This window comes from Pseudophryne corroboree, chromosome 6 (assembly GCF_028390025.1).
Source record: "Pseudophryne corroboree isolate aPseCor3 chromosome 6, aPseCor3.hap2, whole genome shotgun sequence".
In the NCBI taxonomy this organism is placed as follows: Eukaryota; Metazoa; Chordata; class Amphibia; order Anura; family Myobatrachidae; genus Pseudophryne; species Pseudophryne corroboree.
This window is the reverse complement of record NC_086449.1, coordinates 730144706-730159417: the sequence shown is the minus strand read 5'-3', so window position 1 is coordinate 730159417 and position 14712 is coordinate 730144706. Positions and strand designations below refer to the sequence as shown.

Sequence of the window (14712 nt, the reverse complement as noted above, 5' to 3'; positions counted from 1 at the left end):
AGTAGAAAAAGCTCTATGATAAATACAGTACTGAGACCCCATCACAAATATTCCTTCTCTTTTTGTTACGGTTGATTCTTCTTTGACAAGCACCACTGTACACTGTCACTGCATTTATATTTGTACAGCGAGGACTTATGTCTATTTTAACAGGAACTAGTCTGTGACCAATAATTACCATATCTATTATTATTATTATTATTATTATTATTATCATTGTTGTTATTATTTTATTTCTTAGTCTGATCTTCTGATCGCACCAATTTCCTCTTCTTTTCCTAAATGTATTAATTTCGATTCAACTAGTCCATCATGTATATATTATTACAGGAAAACTGTCATTCAGTTATGGGGTTATAATTACGGTTGGGATATGTAACACCAGCTTCCTGCTTTTAAGCATAAAAAAGCTCAGGTTAAGAAAAGGCTTCTTTGTACATGAATGAAGTGTAGCTCCGCCCTCTGCTTTTGTATTCATTCATGTTATGTTCTGCTGCTCAGATCCTGCTGCCATTCTGACTTTCCAGCTGACTAGCACAAACAGCCTCCAAACAAACAGCATTGCATATTGCTTCTTGTTCTGATACAGCAAGGCAGTGTGAGCTTTGTGTCGCAGGTAAGCCTTTTAGGAACTTTGAGCAGTTTTCTTTTGCATACGTTTTTCATAAGGATTACAGGACGTGGATGTTTAAACAATTATTATTGCATAAACCAATCTCTCTGTAAACTGATCACGACACTGGAATCTCTTGTATAACTGGTGCTGTCACCTTCGGCAGACCAGTCTGCTGATATATTGGGGCAATACACATACTGTGGTTGACACTTCTCTCTGATTTCCAGGGACTGTCTTCATTCTTGCAATGATACTGAATTTTACCATCAGTCAATTTTGTCTTCACTTATTATATAGGGGGAGATGTACTAAAGCTTTGAAAAGCGATACATTTCACGTTGATAAAGTATCAGCCAATCCGCTCCTAACTGCCATGTCACAGGCTGGATTTGAAAAATGACAGTTAGGAGCTGGTTGGCTGAGCCTTTATTACCGTGCAATTTATCAGTTTTCACGGATTAGTACAGAGGTTCTCAAACTCGGTCCTCGGGGGCCCACACAGTGCATGTTTTGCAGGTCTCCTCACAGAATCGCAAGTGAAATAATTAGCTCCACCTGTGGACCTTTTAAAATGTGTCAGTGAGTAATTAATACACCTGTGCACCTGCTGGGTTACCTGCAAAACATGCACTGTGTGGGCTCCCGAGGACCGAGTTTGAGAACCTCTGGATTAGTACATCTCTAAATAACAAATTTCCGATTGTACTATGTGTTGTTAGTCTACCAGTACAGTACCTTATAATACATTCTGCATGTAATTATCCCTGCTGTTATGGTATATGTATGGCTAGTTCTCTTTTTCTATATGCTGAATGTAATGTCCACTATCTGTATGAGTATACAACGGCATGCCTCATTATGTGTAATATGTAATGATTCATTATCTGATTATCCTATGTGCCTTGATAATTGCATGCTACCGCTGTATTCAGTAGGTTTTCTGCAACACTATCTGTTCTTATGATATAACCGTGCTATACCAATTCTATCATTGTCCCTGATGGATGTAATTTCCAGAACCAATTATCTATGGACTATAGATATATAATACAGTATATTGCTGCACTATATTACATGGTCCCTTGGAGAGTATTAATAGACGCAGTCCTTTGAATGTATAACAAGAAGCCAGTACTTGTTGTAGGATGCTGCTATAACTGTACTATAAGTTACTTGCAAATGTAAGAGGGTGGCGGTGCGGTGTGGTGTGGAGCCTGCTGCCGTGCAGGTGTAGTTTCGCTACTCACCAGGCACCGCGCTCTTTCACCTTCAGGTACCGGAACCTTCAACGGACCTGGAAATCTTCAGTCGGATCCGGACACGACGATTCCCTCTCGGAGCTGACGGACGAACGAGCTGAGGAGAAAATAGACTACCTTAAGGGGCGGTATCAACCCTTCTTTTACCGGAAAAGGGGATACCCCAGGGGTGATGGCGACCTTCACCGGTTGGGTGAAAGGTCATCACTGGCACAAAGCCTCAGCCACCCAGAATTCACACACCCGCACTCTCGCGCGTAGTGTGATGAAGGGGTTCTCACGTCCGTGAGCAAACCCCTATTCCGGCGCTCGGGGACAAAGGGACAAACGTACACAGATGCTACTCATCGTCAGTTCCTCACTGCGAATGTCTTCTCCTCTTACAGGTCCCTGTAAGGAGGCAAACAAACAAACAGCCGTGCAGGGCCTAACTCCAACCTAGTGTAACACCCCTATACTGACTACAACGGCAGAGCCCTCAAACTAGCTCTGTGGGTGTGGTGCAACAAAACTAAACACAGGCTTAACAAGCTTACACTTTGCCCTGCACGGTAACAACATACATCACAATACACAGTGCAAGCAACTACCACGGTCATAGGCGTGCGCAGCTTATTTTATTAGGGGGTGCACCGCAGGAGGGGTGTGTCTAACACCGCCTTGTGGGAATGTCTATCACTGCCCAGAGACATGTTTAGCACTATTTTACATTCTCTCAGTAAAATCACATGGCTTAATCTAATTTTTCCCTAGTTAGTTCCTAATAATAACGTAGATATAATACAGCGGCCGGTACTGACTGTCTGCTACGGCATAACCCTGAGTCCTAGCTGCACCCTATCGCTGCTTACACTTCCCCAACCTATCCCTGACCCAGTGACGGAACTAGAGAGTGGTGGGCCTAGGTGCATATGCATTCCCTCCCCACCCCTTGCACCCCCAAGCACCTACACCCTAATTTTGAGTGAAACATTCTGAAAAGTATGGGAGATGTAGGAAGCTGAACATTTGAGTTTTAATGTAACACAAGTACAGTTTAAAATATACACATGCCATCAGAGCCAGATCTGCCTCTTTCTATGCCATCACACTCTTCCTCCGCAGGACACCAGCATTTGTCATACATGTCCCCATGCTCACAAGCTACTGACAGTAGTGCCCCTTACTCCCATTACGCAACACAGTACGATCCAAATACACATTATGCCACAGAGTATGATCCAAATTCACATTATACCACACAGTATGATCAAAATACACATTATGCCACAGAGTATGATCCAAATTCACATTATACCACACAGTATGATCCAAATACACATTATGCCACAGAGTATGAGACGAAATTCATATTATGACACATGGTATGAGCCAAAATTCACATTATGCCACACGATATGAGTAAAAATTCATATTATGCCACACGGTATAAGCCAAATTCACATTATGCCCAGAGCCAGCCCTAATCAATTTGATGCCCTAGGCAGATTTTGGCTGGTGCCCCTAGCACCGCCACTACAGATGTAGCCAGCCCCATCTTTGCCGCAGTGCGTAACCACGGGCATACGCATCGCGGCTGGCTGCACTGAACGCTGTGTTGCAAATAGTTGCAGCCAGCATTTGCTCCATAGAAGCCTATGGCATGTGCGTGAATATACACGCGTGCATCATAGACTAAGGCACACTAGTCACGCCATCCATGCCGCAATGATGGATGAGCATGGCAACATCTGTAGTTCCGCCTCTGACCCAGCATAGCACCCATCATCCAGCACGACCATGAAGCCTTACCCCGCTGGAGTAGACAGTGGTAGAAGTAAATGACTGCAGGTCAGGTGGCACCTCGACCACTGAGAGAGAAAGGGGGAGATAGAGAGATTCCCCCCAGAAGAGGGGGGGGGGGGGGGGATAGGCAGAGAAAAGGAGGCAGAAAGAGAGGGGGTAAGATGCGGAGAAAGAGAGAGACAGAGGGGCCCATTTATCAAAAAATATTTGTGGCTATGTCCCCGAAAAACACGCGCTTTCAGAAATTAGCCGCAAATATAAGGTTTCCCTGGTATGTATAAAGAAGGGATTGCAGCAGGTATCGGAGATACCTGCTGCGATCCCTCCATTTCCGCCCGCAGCCGCATCAACCATAGGTTTCTATGGGGAATGCAATGCTGCACAATGTATCCCGATATTGTTCCCCGCAGCTACTGCAATATTTGACTGCAATAGCCCATTGTATCCTATGGGCTACAGATCAGGGGAAAGTAGATCCGGCTGGGTTCCCCGAGAACCTTCCGCCAGAAATGCCTCAGTGCATCGCATATTGCAATAGGATCCTAGGTGGTAAGATCCCACCCAGATCACATTCAATATGTAATCCATGACAAATGGGCCCCATGGAGAGAGAGTAAAAGGGGGAGAGAGAGGAGAGAGACATATAGAGGGGGGGGGGGGGGGTGGAGGGAGAGAGAGGGAAAGGTAGAGAGGGAGAAGGAGGAAAAGATAGGGAGAGAGGGGGAGGGAAAGATAGGGAGAGAGAGAGAGAGGTTTCATGAGAATGGAAATATAGTAAAAATACACTGATACTTACCACACTGTGTCAGTTTCCGCATGGGTAGGGAGGGTGCCTGCGGCTGCTTTGTGCTTCTTCTGTCATGCTGCGGTTCTAGTCACACCTGTTCCAGCCAGGAATAGTGTTCCTACTGCTCCTCATGGATCATGGGGATCATTCCGACCCGTTCGCACGCTGCACGTTTTCGCAGCCGTGCTAACGGGTCAGAACTGCACGCGTCGCTGCCTGGCGACGGCCGTCGCCGGGCAGCGATGAGAAAAACGAAGAAAGCGTTCACAGCGGCGAACGCAAGAAGATTGACGGGAAGAGGCCGGCTGGAGGCGTCCACTGACCGTTTTCAGGGAGTGTCCGTCCGAACGCAGGCGTGCCCAACCGTTTCCAGGGAGGGATCCTGACGTCAGCTCCGTCCTGGATGATCGCAGCGGGTGAATAAGTCCAGAGCTGTGAAGAGACGGCAAAAACCTTTGTTTGTGCAGCTCACTGCAAAAGCGTTTGCAGCCCTGCACAGTGATTCCAACCCCCCCCCCCATAGGCGGCGATTACCTGATCGCAGCAGTGCAAAAAGTAGCCTGTTGCATTCAGGTCGGAATGACCCCCCATGTACGCTATAGCAGAGATAAAACAGGGGATGGGGTCAGAACCTCGGGGCCCCTCAGAACCTTGGGGCCGGGCACGGGTGTACTCTTTGCCCCATGTTGCCGAGTCTGCTGACACACACACCTACACACACACACACACACACACACACACCTCTTACCGGGCTCCATGGGATGGCTGCTGACAGAGATCCACCTGCACCAGCAAGAGAAGGCAGGGCTGCAAGTGCACATACTGTAGATCGCCGGGCCCAGGGGAAGTTGGGGGTGTGGCCTAATCGCGGACCCCCGTGGTCACGCCCACTTTTAGAAAACTCCATCCAAATCAGCAGGAACTGCCCGGCCGGGAGAGGAGGAGCACGGAACCTCAGCGCAGAAACTCACAGCTGAGATAAGCTGAGCTGGCCCTATGCTGGCCAATGGCTCAGCATGCTGTATATCCTCTTGCCCTGCCTGCTGCCGCCGCAGCAGAGGGGGGAAGTCACACAGCCACTCCACTGTGCTGCAGCTGGCGTGGCGTGTGCGGGTGCCGCACATTAGGGGGTGCCTGTGCGCACCAGGCACCCCCCGTGCGCACGCCTATGACCACGGTGCTGTCCTTTTAAGTACCTGAATCAGAACACCAGGTAGTGGGGGCCGCACAGCTCACCCACCACCCGTACTCTGTCTTTCCAGGGGCCCAGGCCGAGCGGGCCAGCCTACCTAAACACCTTGGGGTGGACTGGGCCTAGTGCCCAGTGCCCCCTTTATCCACCTTTGGGGAGGGCCACTTATGGACTGGGCCTAGTGCCCCCTATTTGCGCACAGGCCAGAGGCCTGACTTAATCCCTCGGGCCTAGAGCCCGCCTAACTTGTCGCCCGTTGGGTGACCTGGGCCTAATGCCCTGGGTCACCTTATATCCGTCACCACCAAGATACACTAGGGCCTAATGCCCTCTAAAGTCCCCACAGGCCTATTGTCTGAATTGCCCACGGGCCTAATGCCCGCCTAACATGCTGTTGAGGTGGCTTGGGCCTAACGCCCAAACCACCAAATTAAGTGGTGACCCCAAACTCCTATCTGCGCCACAGGCCTAGTGCCTGAACTGTGCCCCCGGGCCTAATGCCCGTCCCTGATGGTCTAGGGAGGAAAGAGAAGGGGGGGTGGGGGTGGAAGTTGCCTCACTGAGGCCTCACCTGCTCCGGGGGTCTCCGGCGCCCTCTTCTGCTGCTGACCCGTCTTGGCCAGCAGTGCCGCCTCTGCCGTCCTTCTGAGTCCAGCCGCCGCTGGACATCTTCTTTCAGGAGGCCGACATCTTCCGGCCTCTTCAGCGGCCACCGGAGCTCTTCTCCCCACGGCCGCCATCTTCTTCTTCTTCCACGTCGCCTCGGTTCCCCGTCCGGCTCTTCGCCGCTCTTCCACGCGGCCTCCTTCTTCAGCTCCCGCCCGGCGTCGTCTTCTGCGCTCTTCCGCGCGCCCTGGGTCTTCGGCTCCCGCCCGGCGTCTGACGTCAGACGCCGGGGGCGGGGCCTATGACGCAGCGAGCGCTGATTGGCTCACCGCGCTTGCCTCTGATTGGCCGGCGCCACGCGACCCGTGATTGGCTCGCGGACGGCGCCGGATTTGAAATTCCGCCGCTGTTGCTTACTGACAGGCGCTAGGGACAGACACACTGTCCCAGCGCTGTCAGAGATGCCCTCCCGCAGGGGACACAGATCCCCTGCGTGCTGTAGCTGGGATGTGTCCTGGGGAACAGGACACATCTCCACATTAACATACATGTTTCTCCTGCCTTGAGAAAGATCAATGTTAAAAAGTCCCTCTGCGCAAGTCAGGCCGTAAAACTAAATAATAATTCAAATAATAATCATTCACTTCATATATGTGTATAGGGTCTGTTCTTCAAAAGTGGTAGCAGAAGAGGCTTAAACTCGCTATTGGCAGCTGACATTTCTCTCACTGCATATTGCTGCTAGGGAATTCTATTGCTGCTATATATCAGGTGTATAGAACCTGTTCAACAGCTGATCTAATATACAAAGCAGCAGTGAACGAGGGGTGTAGTATGGGGCGCCGCTATACTGTGCGCCAGGATCCCGACAGTCGGCAACCTGAAGACCACCCGTGAATGAGACACAGCTACCAGATGGATACGCTAGTGTATATTAGGAATGTGATAAACTGAACAAAGTGGTACTTTCCTTTGAATTTTTAGATGATGCTTCAAAAACTTTCTTGATTCTCAGGTTCTTGTGAAAGTCAGGCCTTATGGAATATGGAGATCTCAGCTCCGGAACCAGTCTCCTAGGTTCTGTTCTGGGGACTAGTTCTGATTCAATAAGGCCTGATTTTGACCAGAATCTGAGAATCAAGAAAGTTTTTGAAGCATCATCTAAAAATTTAAAGGAAAGTACCACTTTGTTGAGTTTATCACATTCTGAATATACACTAGCGCATCCATCTGATCTGCCTACTCTATTATTTTCTGTGTATTGGGGTATTGGGGATACCTAAGGTCAGAAGGGTGAAGCTGGTCCATTTCCGCATTAGCGCCCAGTTACTGCTTCACACTCTTTTGCCTTTTACAGAGACACAGCTACCAACCTTATGGCTCGATAGGGACAAAGCTGTCCAGTCAGGATGTAGGGACAGAGTTCTGGGGAGTAGTACTAAGCCTTGAAAAGTGATAAAGTGGTGAGTGATAAAGTACCAGCAAATCAGCTCCTAATTGTCATGTTACAGGCTGTGTTTGAAAAATGACAGGAGCTGGCTGGCAGGTACTTTATCACTCTCCACTTTCGCACTTTTAAAAGCTTAGTACATCTGCCCCCCCCTAGGGACTGTTCCTCCTGACTTGAAACAGTTGGGAAGTTTGCACAAGATGCATGGTGACATTGAAACCCCTAAACATCCTAGTGACATTTGGTGGACCCCTTCATTCTAAGTAAAGCATTCATTACCTCTAAAACCAAGAAATAAAGACACGGAGACTTGAATTTGGCAGAAAAATTGCTAGCTATTTATTTGACCCTAACCATAGCAAACCTGTAAATGAAAACTTTGTTAAGATGCCGATTCAGCCGGCATATGGTGGCAGAAAAAAGAACGGCTCTATTAAAATGACGCTAACCTTAAAATGCTAAAATCAAAACCATCCTAATTTAACTGCAAACTATCAAAACGGTAATAGGTGCTAGCTCAACCCCCACAGTGACTTCCCACCCTGATGGGTGCCCATTCCGCTGCCTCCCGGTCGGGTGGTCGAGCGGCCAATAAGTCGATGGAGGTGAGTGCACCTAAACCAAATCAAACTGTAAATCACTACAGCTTACCATACAACTACAAACTGCCGTTCTTTTCCGCCATTAAATAGCCAACGATAAAACCAGCCAACAATTCCATGCCAAGGCACTCAGTGTCAGAACCTCTTTCAACAGGGCGGGAGGGCGGGAAGGCAATTTCACCAACCAGAGAGAGACAAAATGGCCTATCCTTCCCTATATATACTAACCCTCCCCTTTTCCCAAGGGCTGTACTTTCCTTCCAGCTAGGTCCACTCCTCACAAGATGTTTAACTCATTCCTTTCCTATGCTGTCAATTCTCTCTCCTAAACATCCTAGTGACATTTGGTGGACCCATTCATTCTAAGTAAAGCATTCATTACCTCTAAAACCAAGAAATAAAGACACGGAGACTTGAATTTGGCAGAAAAATTGCTAGCTATTTATTTGACCCTAACCATAGCAAACCTGTAAATGAAAACTTTGTTAAGATGCCGATTCAGCCGGCATATGGTGGCAGAAAAAAGAACGGCTCTATTAAACTGACGCTAACCTTAAAATGCTAAAATCAAAACCATCCTAATTTAACTACAAACTATCAAAACGGTAATAGGTGCTAGCTCAACCCCCACAGTGACTTCCCACCCTGATGTGTGCCCATTCCGCTGCCTCCCGGTCGGGTGGTCGAGCGGCCAATAAGTCGATGGAGGTGAGTGCACCTAAACCAAATCAAACTGTAAATCACTACAGCTTACCATACAACTACAAACTGCCGTTCTTTTCCGCCAACAGCGAAAGACTCCTCCCCAGAGTCTTCGCACCGCCACCATAGCCTCACCCTAACTCCTGCAACACTAGGAACAGATCCTCCAGAAAAAACATCATCCCCTCATTGGATAGATGCACACCATCAGGCCGAAAAAGGTGACTGTCTCGGAACCGAATCCTAGGGTTGCGAACTACCTTGCCTCCGTGGGACAGCACCCACTTCGCCACCGCCCCATTCACCTTCTTTCTGGCCTCATCAATTACGCGACCGTCCGCCACACCTCGCCAACTCAACCTTGGCACCATCAAGGAGAACACCAATATGCAATTGGTCCATGCTGCGGCCACACTTGCCAGATCCTGTATCATGGCCCACCGCAACTCCAAAGATGTCCTCTTCCCCAGGTCGTTGCCACCTAGATGGACAACCAATACTCTAGGAACTCCATGCTTGCTGGCCTGACTAACTAGCCTACTCCTCAGATCTTTCCACATCATTCCTCGCTAACCAAGCCATCTAACTCCCTGAGCCCTAGGAAACCGCTGAGCCCCTGCCGAGGCTAAAAACTTTGCGGCCCAAAACACATACGAGTGGCCCACCACCCAAACGGTCAAGTCATCAGCAAACCAACCTGAAGAGGAGGAAAGGGGGTAAAATTGGTTACTAAATATCTATACCATAATTCAGTAAGTGCGTTAACCTGAAGGATCTGCCAAAAAGAAAAATTTTGTTTCCGAATATTGCAGAAATCTCGGCCTAGCCGATCTGCATGAGCTTCCCGCCAATTTGAAGCAGAACATGAACACACAAATGGGGAAAATTAAAACAAAATTTAGAAAATAAAGGGGGGGGGGGTAAAAAAGGGGTAAAACATGTAAGAATTCAGCTGGAGGTGAAAGCGTAAAGACCTGCTGAGGGACTCTGATTAGAACAGATTAGCCGAATTGTGGATTAGAATTCAGTCCGTCAAGTCAGGCAAAAAATCGCAAAATAACTCCAGAGCCCCGCTGCCGGCTCATGCCCGCAACGGCGAGTAGCTAATCCCTGAGTAGGATAAAACGGGAAGACAAACAAATGCACAACACCATAACGTACTGAACTGTAACAACATGATTAAACAACTGCAATTGAACAAAAAACACCCGCGAGCCAATATCTCATGCAACGGGGCGAATATACCGTCTGTAACTTGACGACTTCCATCGCCCCACCGCCTGGATCTCAGCCATGGAAAATCCCGCCGCTGCAGCCGACGTCGCAGCCCCTATGCGGAAGGAATGCGTCCCGAACGCAGCGGGTGGAAGGCCCAAGCTCGCAAGACAGCGACCCAGCATCCAACGAAATTGATACTTCGTCATCGGCAGCCCGTCATAATGCAGCAGCCATGACCCCTGACCGTCGGGCCGTACTGCCTCATACTGCCCTGCCAAACTTACTGGGCAAATGCTCTCATCAAGTGCCGGAACCAAGGTGACCCATCGACCTCTCCCCACTTGGTCCGTCTTAGAGCGACGCAATCTGCAAAGCAAGGACCTCTCACCCACCACCACGTCCCCGACAAGCATGCGCGAATCTGCTCGCTTAGAAGGCGCTACCAATTCCGAAACCCTAAAGGCCCCGTGGTAAGCCATTGAGAACGCCAAACTGAACAACAGCGACTCAAACATGGACGATGCGACACCTCCCACCGCCCTGATGACAGCCGGCAACAAGGCCGCATCAATGGGCCGCCTCCTGTCAGGCGGCGGCGGCGGCGCGACTCGCGCCCATCCTTTCATCGCCTTCAGCAGAATCCCACTTTTCGTCACGTCGAGGACGCCCTTTATTTTGCTGAAAAACGAAATACCAGCCAAGTACCGGGCTACCACCGCTCTGGACCTACCCGCAACATACAGCTGCCAAATCAAAGAAAGCATCATCCGATGCCTGCTCTTACCTTGTGAATTCCGTCCTTGAACAAACTCCTCCCATTCGCTCCAAGCTTGCCTGTAAGCCTTAAGCGTGGTTGGCGCGACTGACCGCAACGCTAGACCCTCCAGTCCGGCCCGATAACCTGCCACCATAACCGGGACAATGAAAACCATGCTCGTCGGCCTCGGGTGCCAACAAACAAAATCTTTCCCACTGCCCTCGTGATAACGAGTCAGCAACTCCGTTCTCCAGCCCCGGCACGTGCTGCGCGCGGAACCACACGTTTCTACGTAGGCATGTCAACAGCAACTGCCCCAGCACCCGCAGAACGACCAGCGACTTCGCCCTCTGGTTATTTATCGCATGCACCACGCCCAGATTGTCACATCTAAACAAGATGCTGCGATGAGCCAGCCGAGCGCCCCATACCTCCAGCGCCACCATAATGGGGAAAAGCTCCAGAAGCAAAAGGTCCTTAGTTAAACCTTCGCAATGCCATTCCGCCGGCCACGAGGCCGCGCACCAAGATCCCTCCAGATAACAACCGAAACCAGAGGCACCCGCTGCATCGGTGAACAGCTGCAACCTAGCGCTGTCCACCATTGGGGCCTGCCATATACACACCCCGTTGAAGTCCTCCAGGAACGAGGCCCATACGGCCAAATCCCTCTTAATCTCTGAGGACAAACGCACGAAATGGTGTGGTCTGACACCCCCCGCAGTCGCCCTTTCTAGCTTCCGGCAGAAAACCCTGCCCATCGGGATTACCCGACAAGCAAAGTTCAACATGCCCAACAAGGACTGCGCCTGCCGCAGTGTGACCTTACGCGCCCCTTCAAACCGGCAAATAGCGTTGCGGTGCTTCACCACCTTGTCCCGAGGCAGCCGACACGATCCTGCCACCGTGTCAATCTCAATCCCCAAAAAGGACAAACAGGAGGACGGGCCCTCTGTTTTATCCTCGGCTACAGGAACGCCGAAGTGGAAAAACAGCGCGGTGAATTAGCCGGACCCGCGCACAGGAAGTCATCGAGGTAATGGGCGACCCCGTGACCCCCCGACGAAGACTCCACGCACCAATGTAGAAACGTGCTAAAACGCTCGAAAAATGAGCATGAAACGGAACATCCCATCGGCAAACATTTGTCGATGAAATACTCCGCTCCAATCCGGAAACCCATAAAACGAAATGAGTCCGGATGTAATGGCAGCAACCGAAAAGCGGACTCAACATCCATCTTAGCCATGAGGGCCCCAGTCCCGTAACTGCGGACCATCTCCAACGCTTCGTCAAACGACTGATACACCACCGAGCAATGAGCCGGCGGTATTGCGTCATTGACCGACGCCCCCAACGGGTAAGAAAGATGCTGAATGAGCCGGAAAGCGCCTGGAGTCTTCTTGGGAACCACCCCCACTGGAGAGATGACCAAGTCATCCATCGGGGGCGATAGAAACGGTCCCTCCATCCTGCCCAACCTGACCTCCTTATCCACTTTCTCCCGCAGCACTAACGGCAAGGCTCGGGCAGACTGGAGGTTCCGCCGGGCCCGCACAGACACCTCGCTCGCAACAGGCAAGCGAAACCCAAACTGAAAACCGGAAAACAAAAATTGTGCATCCTCCCTATTCGGATACCAGTCCAACCACCGGCCCATAGTCTCCAATTTAATTGGTGTTGGCGCCCTGCGGAGCGCTCCCGCCCGCGGCCTGTCTGGGGTAAGTTTGCTTGCCCCGGGCACCCTGCCGACTGCCTTTGAAGCAGGAGGAGGCTGGGTGAGATCCGCCACATTGCAGACACGAGTGTCGAAAACGACACTGCTTACCGAAGGAACACACCGCGTTGTTAAACGCGAAACATTTTCCTTTTGTGGCGGTTCGCCCCCCTGCACGGACAGCCAACCTACCTGGCTTGGCCAATCCGCCGTCCGCGCCGGACCCCTGGGCGGACGACCCTGCGCGGTGCCCGTCCGCCCCCAGTTTCCGGGGCTCCTCAGCCTGTTGCGAAGCCCGAGTGACCTTGAGCCAGACCTCAACGTCCTTGAACCCAAAGTCCATGACCTGCAAACCGTCCTACTTTTCCCTAAATTCATGGTCATACCTACGCCACTCCGATCCTGAAGATGTGCGCTGCATGTCGTGTATGAGATGCAGGTACCGAATTATGTTCATGTGCTCGTCCGGCCTGTCCTCCAGGTAACACGCCGCGAAGACCCAAAACCCGGCCAGCCAATTATTGAAGGTACGGAATGCCTCAGCCCCGATGCCCTTCTTTGCAGCCGCCGCCTTATACTCCTTCTTCGCGTCTTTCGTCAAGACGAACACATCAACGAAGTCCCCTTTGCGAATCTTCCTGCGGCAGCTATCTCGCAGCCCCCGCATTACAGCAGTATAGTCGCAGCGAACCACCCCGGGCAAATCGCGGCGTTTCTTGGCCCTACGAGCTTCCTCGCTAAGCCGCTTGCGCCTCTTCCGCCTCTTCTGCTGGCCCGCTGCCCTCTTGGCGAATTTCGTCGCCCGCTTCATTGCCCTAGTCGTGCTACTGACTTCGGACGCCTGCGACGACAGAGAAGATGAAGAGGAGGAAGAACTACGAGAACTAGAGCTCGTGGAGGAACCCGATACCGACTGCACCACCTCACCTGATGCCGCCGACTGCCCCGACATGGAATCCTCCGGCGTGGCCAAACCGACGTCTTCCTCCTCGTACTCTGCCATCTCCACTTCCCCGAGATCCCCTGTAAGAGAGAAAGAAGCGGAGGACCCAGCCAGCACTCGCGGCGCCTGCCGAGCCCTCCATGAGGGGGGCGTTGCCGCCGTGCGCCCCTGCGCGACCAGCCCCGGACCCTGTTCCAATTCTGCGGCGGCCGCCCCGAGCTCCCGGCAGGCGCGTGCCACTCGCTGCGCCGCCAAAGCCCGCCGCCCGCCGGACCCGCCTGCCCCCGCAGGCGCGCCGGAACTTGCAGCCGCCCTCGGGGAGGCAGCCGCGGCTAGCGGCCCTAATGCCTCCACCACTGTGGCCAGGGCCGACGCCAGCGCTCCGGAGGGATCGTGACCGACCCAAAACGCGGCCTCGGGCCCTAAGGGACCTACAGCCGGGGCCCGCGCGCGAACACGCGCCCGCCTCCCGACAGGCGTGAACCGGGCACCGGACGCCCGCTGCCCCGGCGGGAAAATGGGGGCACCCCTATCGGTGCCCGCACTGCCCTCACTCTCCCCCCTCCGAATACGCCCCCTCCCCCTGCGGATCGGAGCTATCCCTCGCTGCTGGGGGGGAGCCGCCGCGAGACCAAGCGGCGCGTGCAGCAGCCCTGCGGCCACTAACCCATTCCCTGTCCCCCCTCCTCCGCAGGCCGCTGGATTCCGGTTCCAGGGGAGTGATTTGGGGAGACAGGGAACCCCGCGGCGCAGCTGCGCGCGCACTGCGCCGCTCGCAGTGGACACGGGCTCGCGCACATCCCGTGCTCGCGCCCCGTCACCTATCGCTCCCGCACCCCTTTGTGCCGATATCGCACGCCCCTGCCAGTCCCCTGCATAATCAATTGCCCTGCCTCTCCTCTCCCCCCTGCCCCGCCGGACTCCGGCTGCCTGGGAGATATCAGGGGAGACAGCAGGGCTGGCGGCGCTGCTGCGCGCACACGTGCGCGGCTAGCGCCGCCGGAGGCGAGCGTGGGCACGCACGCACCTCGTGCGCGCGCCCCACTGCTCTCCGCCACAGCGAGGCCGCTTGCCTGCG

General features: G+C 52.4%; 1 protein-coding gene across 3 annotated transcripts in view; it reads left to right on the top strand.

Annotated features, from left to right (window-relative positions):
• Positions 1-14712, top strand: part of LOC134935628 (dihydrofolate reductase-like) — a 146532-nt gene that overhangs the window by 32707 nt on the left and 99113 nt on the right. Inside the window, exon 2 of one of the 3 annotated variants that reach the window (XM_063930565.1) lies at positions 502-616. The exons of 1 other annotated variant lie outside the window; for it this stretch is intronic. The gene's annotated coding sequence lies outside the window, so the exon portion shown is untranslated. Of the gene's footprint in view, positions 1-451; positions 617-14712 lie in introns of those variants that run through there. One more of the 3 variants, XM_063930564.1, reaches the window with a different exon arrangement.